General features: G+C 39.2%; 1 protein-coding gene across 7 annotated transcripts in view; it reads right to left on the minus strand.

Moving 5' to 3' along the window:
* The window catches only part of LOC129767479 (orexin/Hypocretin receptor type 1-like), a 430,709-nt gene that overhangs the window by 202,390 nt on the left and 215,148 nt on the right, over positions 1-13,171 (minus strand). The window lies entirely within an intron of this gene.

Consider the following 13,171-nt stretch of genomic DNA (forward strand, 5'->3'; position numbering starts at 1 on the left):
AACTGAAACGGGTCTGACGTGTGAAATGATAAAGGAAGGAGTTGGTAAATTTAAAAGACTCCCGTTGGTGGGCGTTAAAATTTTGGACAGCCGCCAACTAGGGAAAGTATCCCAAGAAAAGGGAAAAACTAAATTCACGCCGTCAGACTCGTTTCGAGTAACTTTTGCTGGTTCCGCTCTCCCTGACTACGTCATGGTGGGCAAATTAAGACTGCCTGTGCGACTCTTCGTGCCAAAGCCCATGACTTGCCAAAAATGCAAGTCAGTTGGTCACACTTCAGATTATTGTGCCAACAAGGAGCGCTGTGCCACTTGCGGAGAGCAACATGAGGGGAAATCCTGCAGTGCGACTGAGCATAAATGTCCATATTGCGGGGGATCCCCACACGAGCTCTCAGTTTGTGAAACTTACAAGAGTCGCTGGGAGAAACAGAAGCGCTCTTTGAAGGAACGCTCGAAACGCACTTTTGCGGATATTTTAAAGGGCGCTTCTCCACTGGCCCAACAACAACAACCAATCATCACACAAAATGTCTTCGCCACGTTACCCGTTGACGAAATGGAAGCGGACACAGCTAACGGGGGCACACCGTTCATTTTCCAAGGGAATCCCCGGCGCAAAAATGTGACCACTCCCAAAGTTCAAGGACAAGCCCCTCCGGTTATACCTCCTGTTAGCATGCCTAAAAAATCGAGTGCAGCGGACAAGCAAAATCAGGTTCCTCCTGGCTTCCGTGGGAATAGTTCACCTTCGAACGACCCAGCACTCGAGGGGACATCAAAAACCCCAAATGTCCCTATTTTTCCGTCCAGCTCAACTCCCCAATCGGGATTTATAAAGTTGTCTGACCTTTTGGACCAAATCTTCAAGTGTTTTAATGTTTCCGACTCCATCAGAACCATTGTCATTTCAATGCTTCCAGTATTAAAGACAATTTTGCAACAATTGATGCAAACATGGCCCCTCCTTGCAATGATTATCTCTCTTGATGTCTAATTCAAATAGAGAGGTCGGAGATATCACTGTTTTACAGTGGAATTGTCGTAGTCTTATCCCTAAATTGGATACATTCAAATTTTTAATTCATAACTTCAATTGTGACGTTTTTGCTCTGTCCGAAACTTGGCTTTCTTCGCGAGATGATATCTCTTTCCACGATTTTAATATTATACGCTTGGACCGTGTTGACAGATACGGAGGGGTGCTATTGGGGATCAATAAGTGCCACTCATTTTTTAGAATTGACCTTCCACCTATTGGGGGGATCGAAGCTGTTGCTTGTCATGCAAACATCAGAGGCAAAGACCTTTGTATTGTCAGCTTGTATTGGCCTCCGAGAGCTGCGGTTAGCCGCAAGCAACTTGTTGACATGTGCTCACTCCTTCCTGAGCCACGATTGATCTTGGGAGACTTCAACTCTCACGGAACTGCCTGGGGGGAACAGTACGACGACAATCGTTCATCGATGATATATGACCTTTGTAACAGCTTCAATATGACCGTTTTGAATACTGGGGAAACAACACGTGTTCCTAAACCTCCTGCTAACCCAAGTGCTCTTGACCTCTCGCTTTGCTCGAATTCACTATCGTTAGATTGCAAGTGGAATGTAATCCAGGACCCCAACGGTAGTGATCACTTGCCAATCAAAATTTCCATCACCATTGGTTCGAATTCTTCTGAATCTATAAACATGGCATATGACCTCACAAGACACATTGACTGGAAAAAATATGCGGACGCGATTGCTCTAGCCATCAATTCCAGAGATGGTTTGCCTCCATTGGAGGAGTATAACTTCCTTTCTCGTTTGATATATGACAGCGCGGTTCGCGCTCAAACGAAACCCATCCCAGGCTCCACTTTTCGTCAAAGGCCTCCCAATCCATGGTGGGATAGCCAATGTTCCAAGCTTTATCAGGATAAATCGAACGCATTTAAAGCTTTTCGGAAACGTGGAACCATTGAGAATTTTCAAACGTATTTGGACCTTGAAAATCAATTTAAAAACTTGATCAAAGGGAAAAAACGTGCTTATTGGCGAAATTTCGTGGGAGGTTTGTCACGAGAAACGTCAATGAAAAAATTATGGAAAGTGGCTCGAAACATGAGAAATCGCTCTTCATCGAATGAAAGCGAAGAATATTCACATCGATGGATTTTTAATTTTGCACGGAAGGTTTGTCCCGATTCCGTTCCTGTGCAAAAAATTGTTCGAGATATACCACAAGATAGGTGCGATCTTGATTCCGAGTTTTCGATGGTAGAATTCTCTCTTGCTCTCCTTTCTTGTAACAATTCGGCTCCAGGAACGGATAGAATTAAGTTCAACTTGTTAAAAAACCTCCCTGATGTGGCGAAACATCGCTTGTTGAATTTATTCAATCGGTTTCTGGAGCATAATATTGTTCCAGATGATTGGAGACAAGTGCGAATTATAGCTATTCAAAAACCCGGAAAACCCGCATCCGACTTCAATTCGTACCGTCCAATAGCAATGCTGTCTTGTATACGGAAATTGTTGGAGAAAATGATCTTGTTTCGCCTTGATCGATGGGTCGAAACGAATGGCCTACTCTCAGATACACAATATGGGTTCCGCAGGGGCAAGGGGACGAATGATTGTCTTGCGTTGCTTTCTTCAGAAATTCAAATGGCTTACGCCGAAAAAAAACAAATGGCTTCAGTATTCTTGGACATAAAGGGGGCCTTTGATTCTGTTTCAATAGAGGTTTTGTCAGACAAATTACACTCTCGGGGTCTGCCGCCTCTGTTGAATAATATGTTATATAACTTGCTTTGTGAGAAAAAGTTGAACTTTTCTCACGGGGATTCGACAGTAAATCGGGTCTCCTACATGGGCCTCCCCCAGGGCTCATGTTTAAGCCCCCTTTTGTACAACTTCTATGTAAGCGACATCGACAATTGTCTTACACAAAATTGCAGCCTAAGACAACTTGCAGATGACGGAGTGGTGTCTGTCGTAGGATCAAACGAATCCAACCTGCAAGGACCCTTACAAGATACTTTGAACAATTTTTCAACCTGGGCCATTGGGCTAGGGATCGAATTCTCCACGGAGAAAACAGAGATGGTGGTTTTTTCTAGGAAGCATAGACCAGCAAAACCAAAGCTTCAACTTTTGGGTAAACCGATCACTCATGCTATGTCATTCAAGTATCTTGGGGTCTGGTTCGACTCCAAATGTACTTGGGGGGCCCATATTAGGTATCTGAGTAAAAAATGCCAACAAAGAATAAACTTTCTCCGTACAATTACCGGCACCTGGTGGGGAGCCCATCCCGAAGATCTTATAATGTTGTATCGAACAACTATTCTCTCAGTGATGGAGTATGGCAGTTTCTGTTTTCAATCAGCTGCCAAAACACATCTCATTAAACTCGAGCGAATTCAGTATCTTTGTCTCCGTATTGCGTTGGGATGTATGCCCTCAACGCATACCATGAGTCTCGAGGTTTTGGCAGGCCTACTCCCACTCAAAGATCGCTTCAATTTATTATCGCTTCGGTTCCTCATCCGGTGTAAGGTTATGAACCCATTGGTGATCGGAAATTTTGAGCAGCTTATCGAGCTAAATTTTCATTCAGGATTCATGAGCTCATATCATGAATTCATCTCCATGCAGGTTGATCCTTCTTCGTATACTCCCAACCGTGTTTGTTTTCCTGACTACATCAATTCCTCTGTACATTTTGATCTGTTCATGAAGGAGAAAATCCATGGAATTCCAGATTATCATCGATCGGGGATCGTTCCTACGATCTTCAATGCAAAGTATGGGCGTGTCAATTGTGATAATATGTACTTTACTGATGGGTCCTCTATGAATGAGTCCACAGGATTTGGAGTGTTCAACGAAATTTTTAGCACCTCCCACAGTCTTCAGAATCCTTGCTCTGTGTATATTGCTGAATTGGCAGCAATACATTGGGCGCTGGACAGCGTCGCCTCACGACCTGTTGAACACTATTACATTGTAACGGATAGTCTTAGCTCTGTCGAAGCTATCCGTTCAGTGAGGCCGGAAAAGCACTCGCCGTACTTCCTTGAGAGAATACGAGAAAATTTGAGTGCTTTAACCAGACGCTGTTATGTCATTACCTTTGTCTGGGTCCCTTCACATTGCTCAATTCCGGGTAACGAGAGGGCTGACTCATTGGCAAAGGTAGGTGCAATTGAAGGCGATATTTATCAGCGTCAAATCGCCTTCAATGAATTTTATTCTTTAGTCCGTAAAAATACCATCGTTAACTGGCAACGTAAGTGGAACGAAGATGAATTGGGTCGGTGGCTTCACTCGATTATCCCTAAGGTTAGCCTCAAACCATGGTTCAAAAGTCTGGACTTAAGTCGGGACTTTATTCGCACCTTCTCTCGACTCATGTCCAATCACTGTTCGTTAGACGCGCTACTCTTTCGTTTTAATCTTGCCGATGGCAATATCTGTGCTTGTGGCCAAGGTTACCACGACATCGAACACGTTGTTTGGTCGTGCGAGGAGTATCTTGTTGCCAGATCGAATTTAGAAAAATTTCTTCGGGCTAGAGGAAGGCAGCCCAATGTGCCGGTGAGAGATGTGTTGGCTCGGTTAGACCTTGATTACATGTCCCAAATATATGTCTTCCTAAAAGCTATCGATCTTCGTGTGTGATTGTCCTTATATCCTTATATTCTCCTTTTCCTTTTCCTTCGCGAGAAATCAAATCCCTTCTTACTAACAATAGAATAAGGTGAAATGTAAATACATGTTAGATATAAGATAGGCTTAAGAATTGAGTATGATGAATGTGAGTGCGAATGTGAGTGTGAACATTGTCAACATATCCTTATATCCCATCCTTTTCCTGAAACAAAATGTCACCCTTCTAAACTCGAGCAAGCCGCGAGTAATCGGTTCTCTACCTCATTAACATTAGAATTAATAAAAAATGTTTATGTATACTTGTAACTATACAGATAGGAGTTTGGCTCCTTTAAACTTATGTAACTGAGCCTGTAAAAATAAACGATTTAATAAAAAAAAAAAATGGTCTCAAATATATGGTACTATTGCCAAAATGTTTTATTTAGTACCCTATACAGTATTTTCCATCTTGAACTTCTTGAATGGCGGTAACGTTCCCTGTGGAACTTTTGCCGTCTCAACGCATGCATCAACTAGCGTCATTTATTAATACTTAGTTGAGATTTCTTAACAAATAACACGCATACATTCATTCCGAGAGGCAAGCTCTAGAATACGCGTGACCACAGTGCAAGTCGAAGGAAATTTCTCTGACGAAAACTCCCCCGGCCAGAACGGGAATCGAACCCGAACACCCGGCATAATAATGGGCATTACAGTTGAACATGGCATGAAGATGGGTAATTTTGGTGTTTTGTATCATAGTCCCAGCTCAAGCGACTTGCGTTTTGTTGAAATAATAGAAAACTGGCTTGAAATGTTCCTTGACTCTAGCAAATTGAATATATTAGCTGGTGATTTCAATATTAATTGGCGTGATGACTACAATTCAAACCATTTGAAGCGTGTATCCATTTCTTCAATTTGAAACAAACAGTACATGAATTTACGCGCATTTCCAGGCACAGTAAAACTTTAATTGATCATGTTTATTCCAATTTTGATACTATTTACACAGTCACGGATACCAATTTGAAAATAACCGATCATGAGACTTTAATTATCAATATTGTAGATAATCTCGTGGTAAACGAAGATATTGTGAAACTAAAGTGCTGGAGAAAATATTCGAAGCATGCTGTTTCGAATCTCGTAGTGAGAAGCCTGGATTTTCCATTCGAGGTCGGTAATTTAGATGAATCATCAGCTGTTCTAACTAATACCTTGAAAGAGTGTACAAATCGGCTTGTTACGCAAAAAATTGTTCCTATGAAAAACTCGAACAGTTGGTACAATTTGGATCTTTTACGCCTTAAACATGAGAGAGACAGATGGCACAAAAAATTTTGTAGAACAAATGATGGAAATCATTGGAATATGAGCAATAGATATTCACAATCGATTAAGAAAACTCGTTGTGAATATATTCAGAGGAAGATTGATCTGCATCAAAGCAACAGCAAGGAGTTAGGGAAAATTTTGAAATCTTTATTAAAACCTAGTATTAGCAAACCGCGATCCATAACTCTTAATGGCACACTTGAACCGTCTGAATAGGTTATAGCATCTAAGTTTAACGATTATTTTGTCAATAGTGTTTCATTGATCAATCAGTCCATTGAAATGGCTGATGAAACTGATGAAATAAAACAGCCGGTTAACAGTAGTTGTTGATTTGAAAGTTTTCACCCAATTACATTAAATGAACTTAGAACTATTTGCTTTTCTTTAGGAAAAAACGGCTGGAGTGCATAATGTCAATGCTAGAATTATTCAAGATTGCTTTCATGTCATCGATCACATCTTGCTGGACCTTATTAATAAATCTTTGCTAACTGGGCATGTGCCTAAGGTGTGGAAGGAATCTCTAATAGTTCCAATTCAAAAGGTTGCTGGAACGATTAAAGCCGAAGAGTTTCGTTCCATCAATATGTTGCACACGCTAGAGAAAATATTAGAAGTAGTCGTTAAAGGCCAGCTGCTGGAATATTTAAATTGCAATGCTTTGCTCATACCAGAACAATCGGGATATCGGGAAGGTCATTCCTGTGAAACCGCATTGAACTTGGTATTAGCAAAATGGAAAGAGAAACTAGAGTGCAAAGAGAATATCATTGCTGTTTTTTTGGATCTAAAACGCGCTTTCGAAACAATTTCTAGGCCCTTGTTGTTGTACACGATTAAGCGCTTTGGATTTACGAGTACTGCATATAAATGTTTTGAAAGCTATTTAAATGACAGAACTCAACGGACTATTTTTAATGACACAATTTCAAATCCGCTAGGGAATAATCTTGGAGTACCTCAGGGAAGTATATTAGGGCCCCTTTTATTTATTATGTATATTAATGACAAGCGAAGAGTTTTACGATTTTGTGATACAATCTTTTTGCAGATGATACTGTGTTATTCATTGCTGCTAATGATTTAGATCAGGTCGTTTTACATTTGAATGGAGATTTACATTCTTTAAGTAGATGGTTGAAGTATAAACTATTGAAATTGAACATAAGTAAAACTAAATATATGGTAATCTCGCGAAATCGTTTAAATGAAAACGTCTCCATCGTTATTGATAATGAGACTATTGATCGAGTTCGGGACATTAAATATCTTGGCGTGATTATTGATGACAAACTCAAGTTCAACACTCACATTGACAATATCATCAAGAAGTATGGAATCTTATGTCGATTGAAACACGATTTAACTATTTGCAGCAAAATACAGCTATACAAATCAATCATCTCTCCTCATTTAGACTTTTGCTCTTCCATTTTATTTTTAGCCAATGACACACAAATATCGAGATTACAGCGCTTGCAAAACAAAATAATGCGGTTGATACTAAAATGTAACAGATTCACTTCCTCATCTTTAATGTTGAATGCTCTGCAATGGTTATCCGTGAAGCAAAGAATTGTTTATTTGACTATGGTGTTCATTTTTAAAGTAATTAATGGTTTGCTGCCTCGGTATTTGTGTGATCGAGTTGAAAGAGGAAGTGACTTCCATAGTTATAACACTAGAAACGCGAATGAATTGAGAACACCTAATTTCTTGTCATGTGCTTCACAAAATTCGTTGTACTTCAAAGGAATAAATGTGTTCAACTCGATGCCAAGACATATTAAATGCCCAACAACACTTACAGAAAAGAATTAAAGAGGCACTGTATTTCACATGTAAAAGCTGTGTTTTCGTAACAGCTGAACGAGTTTTTGTTTATTTTTATGACGAAGATCTTTACTGACGAAGTTTTATACGAACGGATAATTTAATGTGGACAATTTTTTTGCAGTTTGTTTCCAATATTTTTAATGAATCTGACGAAGTTTTTTTTTTTTTGAACGGATTATATTATGTAGATTATTTAATTTTTGTTAAATTATCTTTTTTTAAATTTGTATTGATCTCTATTATGTCTGTCATGATCTTGGTGATGATGGACTATTTTTATTTTTATTTTGTCGTTCTTATAGTTGTATTAGTTTAAAAAAAAATAAAAGTAGTCTACAAAAGTTTGAGCGTCGCGCGAGGCACATATCATATATTAAATTGAAAGTTTTTTAAGTGTCGGTCTAGGAATTTTTCGTAAAGGAAATTTTCTTGATTTCTCTGAATGAGGGTATTCATAGTCAATCTAAAACAAGGCTGGCGGTTGGACTTGTGCTCTGGTGGACCACTTGGCTGCAAGGGCCTCGTCGGGACCGTATCGGCTCTGTGGCGGACATGACTGAGTATTGGTTTTTTTTTTGGACATTGCAATTTTTTGAACTTATATCTGTAAATAAAATCAGTTCGTTTTTCATGTTTGCTTAACTGATTTCAATGTTGAGAAAAATAAATAAATTATCTTTTAGATAACTCGTCTTGCTAACCACTCGTCCACGGGTGCACTACAATATTTTTCATACAGCTGATGATTTGGTTTGGGGGTACTTTTTACTCCCTTACCCAGCCACACCCTTTGGAAATATATAAAAAAAATATTTTTTTGTACCGCGCAACAATGAAACAAATCTGAAAAAAATCACACATATCTAGAAAAGCCGTAGGAACACATTTAAATATGAATTAAAGTAATACTGAAACTCTAAATCCCAAAAAAAAAATTCAAGATTTTTTTAGTACTTCAATTTTTGATGAAATTTTTTTTGATAATTTTTCTTGATACACCGTAGTGAGATGCACATTCTGTTTTATTTTCCAAATTTTTATCTCGAAGCTTTTCAGGATGGCGTGAAAGAAACGAAAAAGTACGTTTTTCACTATACAGGGTTTTCCGTTTCGGGCTTCCGAAAGTACCGTTTCCGTTTGACATAGCTGTCAACCAATGCGCCATATCGTTAGTTGAATGTCTGCCATTTTACAATATGGATCGTTTTAGCATCGCACAACGTGTTAATTTTGTTAAATTATACTATAAAAATGATGAAAAACCGGCAAATGTTTTTCGAGCATTACGGACGGATTTTGGTCGTCATGGACGGCCTACAGAGCACACAATCGCTAATGTAGTGCGTAAATTCGAGCAAACTGGATCCGTAGCGGATATTGTGAAACCTGTGCATCATCGTAATGTGCGTTCGGCCGAAAATATTGCTGCTGTTGCTGCCAGTGTGGAGGATGACCCGAATGTTTCGATTCCACGGCGTGCTCAGCAATTGGGCTTGTCAAACACATCATTGTGGCGAATTCATATAAAGTCCAACTGGTACAAAAATTAGAGTGTGGTGACCATGGCATACGACGTCGATTGGGTGAACGAACAACAGCAGCAAAATGCTGAATTTTCGCATCAAATTTTCTTCAGCGATGAGGCACATTTCGAGCTCGGTGGCTATGTGAACACCCAAAATTTCAAAGTATATGGGGCTCAGAAAATCCACACGTGATTGTTGAGAGGCCATTGCATCCGCCAAAAGTCACTGTTTGGTGCGCATTATGGTCTGGTGGAGTCATCGGGCCGTATTTCTTTGAAAATGAGGGCGGCGAGACTGTGAATGGTGAGCGCTATGGCCGCATGTTAACCGATTTTTTTTTGCCACAAATTGAAGATATGGATACGGATGACATGTGGTTTCAGCAGGACGGCGCCACGTGCCACACAACACGACCGAACATGGCCATATTGCGAACGAAATTTGAGGGACGCATAATTTCGCGTTTTGGTGATCCCAATTGGCCGTCCAGATCATGCGATTTGAACCCGCTAGACTTTTTTTTGTGGGGTTATGCGATAGACCGTGTCTATGCCAACTCTCCGCAAACTCTGGAACATTTGAAAGACAACATTCGTGAAGTTATGACCGAGATACCGCCCCATATGTGCCGAAAAGTCATCGAAAATTACCTGTTCCGGATCAACGTTTGCGAGGAAGCCCTAGGTGGACATTTGAATGATGTTGTATTTCACACATAATGGCATAAACCAAACATTAATTTGAAATAAAAGTTTCATCGAAATTCGAATTCTAAGTGTGTTTTATTTCAATTTTCTTTCGGAATTTAAAGTTGGAAAACCCTGTAGATCTTATGTTCAACCACAAAGGGGTTAAAAAAAAATGCCAAAATTTCTTATTTAATATCCTCTACAATATTTGCCGTACAGCTGGTGATTTGGTTTGGGGGCACTTTTCACTCCCTTACCCGGCCAGGCCATTTGACATAGGGCGTTTTTCGAGGTGGCGAACATTTTGTATACGGTAACATTTTGAAATTTAAGGTTCGATTTTTTCCCATACATTCAATGGCATCCTACTGTATATGTAATGTGATTAGATTAAATGTGTAGTGGTCCCAGCACCTGTGTTTTCAATTATAAACGCGAAGAGGAATTGTCCGCTGGTTGAGTTATTTGTGTAAATTGTCTTGCCGTCGACACCGCGTAAACGCAGTTGATTTTGATTAGTTCTACTGGCGGGATTTGTGTTGAACGGGAAAAGAGTTCCGTGTGATGTTGGGCCCTGAAAATTAACTGAGCTTTCGAAGGTGGCTAGGTACCCAACGGAGATGGAGCGCGTTCACTTGTATGGGAGGAGTTTGATGCATTGGATGGCAATCTTCAAGCCTCACATGATCCAAAAGCTGCTACAATAGCTGAGGTAGATTGCTGAAAATAAGCGTCCCTTTGGTGGAAATAAATGAAATCTATCCGCGGCTTTACAATTTGTTCTGAAACTATTAAGTTTTCCCGGCGACTTTAATACCATGTGAACTTTTTTTTTCGAAAGCAAGACAAGTGTGCAGTGAAAGATGTAGTAGACTTCCGTCAGATAACATTGAAAAGATATTATTTATAAATCAAAATATGCAATAAAGATTATTGTGATGGAAATATATCAGAGAAAACCTTCAGTAAGGTAAAGTTTTTACTATTCCCTGCATTAATCTAATCATTGTTTGGAACTTTATTCTTTACATCTTCCATTCTTTAAACATCTAAATAAACCGCTTCTTCAAAAGGGTCGTCGAGTGAGTTTGGTAAACGTGTTATTTCGAGAAATGGACATGTCAAATGGCCACCTCGTTCATGCGATTTGACGCCATTTGGTTTCTTTTTATGGGGCTGTCTCAGGTCACTAGTCTATGTCAACAATCAGCAACCTTAGAAGAGCTCAGAGACAACATCGAACGCGAAACTCACAACATTCTGGTCGGAATGTGTGGCCGAGTAATGGAAAATTGGGTCCAACGGATCGATCGCTATACACGGGCCAGTGGGGGTTATATGGCCGAAATCGAATTTCATTCTTAAAATGTAAGAGTTGAACTATAACCAGAATAAATTTGAACTTAATATCTCAAAAATTTGCGTTGTATTAAAAGAAAGGTTGACAAGTCCTAAATGAAAGATCCAGGTGTATGACACGATTATCGCTATCTCACTCTACCTACCGTCACCGCCTATCTCACTATCCCTCTGCTGTAAAAGTTCATCATCGACATCACGATATGTCAGATGGTGGTAAATTGGTAATTCGCGATGACGTCGACGTCTGGTGGCGACTTCAAGTTAGAGCCATAATTTGGGTCCCAAAATCGTTAGTGTAATCTCTACCAGATTAGAAGACACGGATCCGGCAAAAAAAAAAAGTTTTTCTTTTTAAACAGAATAGGGTAAATGATCTTGGTTTGTCCAGTCGAAAATATGATCATGGTTTGCCCACTTTTTTGAATGCTCTAATTCAGCGCTCCTGTGTCAAATAAGGCCTTCGAGTGTTTCGAAACATATAAATGAAATTGCCTTTTACATGATTAATAGTAGTTTGATAGTATATTTTTACGGAATCACATGTTTTAAAGGATTATAAAATACACCTTCTATTTGTGACAATGCGCCCCTCATTCGAGCTAACTTTTAATCGATCACCAGATGATTATTTGGCACGTATTCAGACCTTTTCTGGATTACAACACTTATAAATATTGTAAACATCATGCTTGCTCACCATTAGTATCGGATTTACATAGCTAAACCATTAAATTAACGCATTTTGATGAACTCAATTCCGATCATGAGTTGTCCAATTCAATAATGTTGTTTTGTCCACATGATTTCTATGGCAACCGCTTGGCGCGCTGCAGTTTGTTTATGTTTGTTTATGTTATGCGAAGCACACCTCGCGCATAGCAGAAGTATGGTTTTTCTGTGTTGATTGTGTTGAGGTGAACACTTCTAAAATGCCCAAGAAAAGGCAATATTCTGTAGAAAGCCTAAATTATGAATGAATCAATATGATGACAGTAAACTCAAGCAATGATAAATGCAACATCTAATTGTGAATTCGAATGTTTTCATTCAAAAATGGAGATTTCTAAAACCGGACAAACCATGATCATTTTTTTGGGCAAACCATGATCAGAGGTGGTCAAACCATGATCATAATTCTTCTTTAAGGAAAATAGTTAAAAAACATAAAAATTTGAATAATTTCAACACCTTATGGTAGTATTAGCAACTAGAGACTTGGGGCTTTTCAACAAACCCAAACTCGTATCGATTATGTGTGATTTTCATGAAGAAAAATCGATTTGCATTTACTAGTTGCGTAAAAACACCCCAAATTGGACAAACCAAGATCATTTACCCTACTAATTTAATATGGAAAAGCTAATTTTCATTCATAATTTTAATTTTGAAAACGACCACTCCGACTGAAAATCAGCTGTTCTTTGACGCTCCCCTAAACTAGTAAACGAAGCTCAGTGCCGTCAACGCGGATCGCTGTTTGAAGAAAACAAATACTTCTGACGTGTGAGATGTTGGCACCAAAAACATGGCGGGTGCCATACGGCTGGAAAGATCCGTTACATAATTTGAACAAGCTTTCAAAACTGCCGTTTTGCTATGCGATCATTATTTCTTAAAATAATGATTCTGACTATTAGTGATTTTGATGCTATTGCTTGATTAGAAAATGTGAAAACCCGAAATATAATAAAAGTATACGGACATAAAATTTAAATGTTATTTCGGTTCATTTCAATATATTTTTTGTGGTAACCGCTCTCGAAGATGC

Source organism: Toxorhynchites rutilus, chromosome 2 (assembly GCF_029784135.1).
Source record: "Toxorhynchites rutilus septentrionalis strain SRP chromosome 2, ASM2978413v1, whole genome shotgun sequence".
Lineage (NCBI taxonomy): Eukaryota > Metazoa > Arthropoda > Insecta > Diptera > Culicidae > Toxorhynchites > Toxorhynchites rutilus.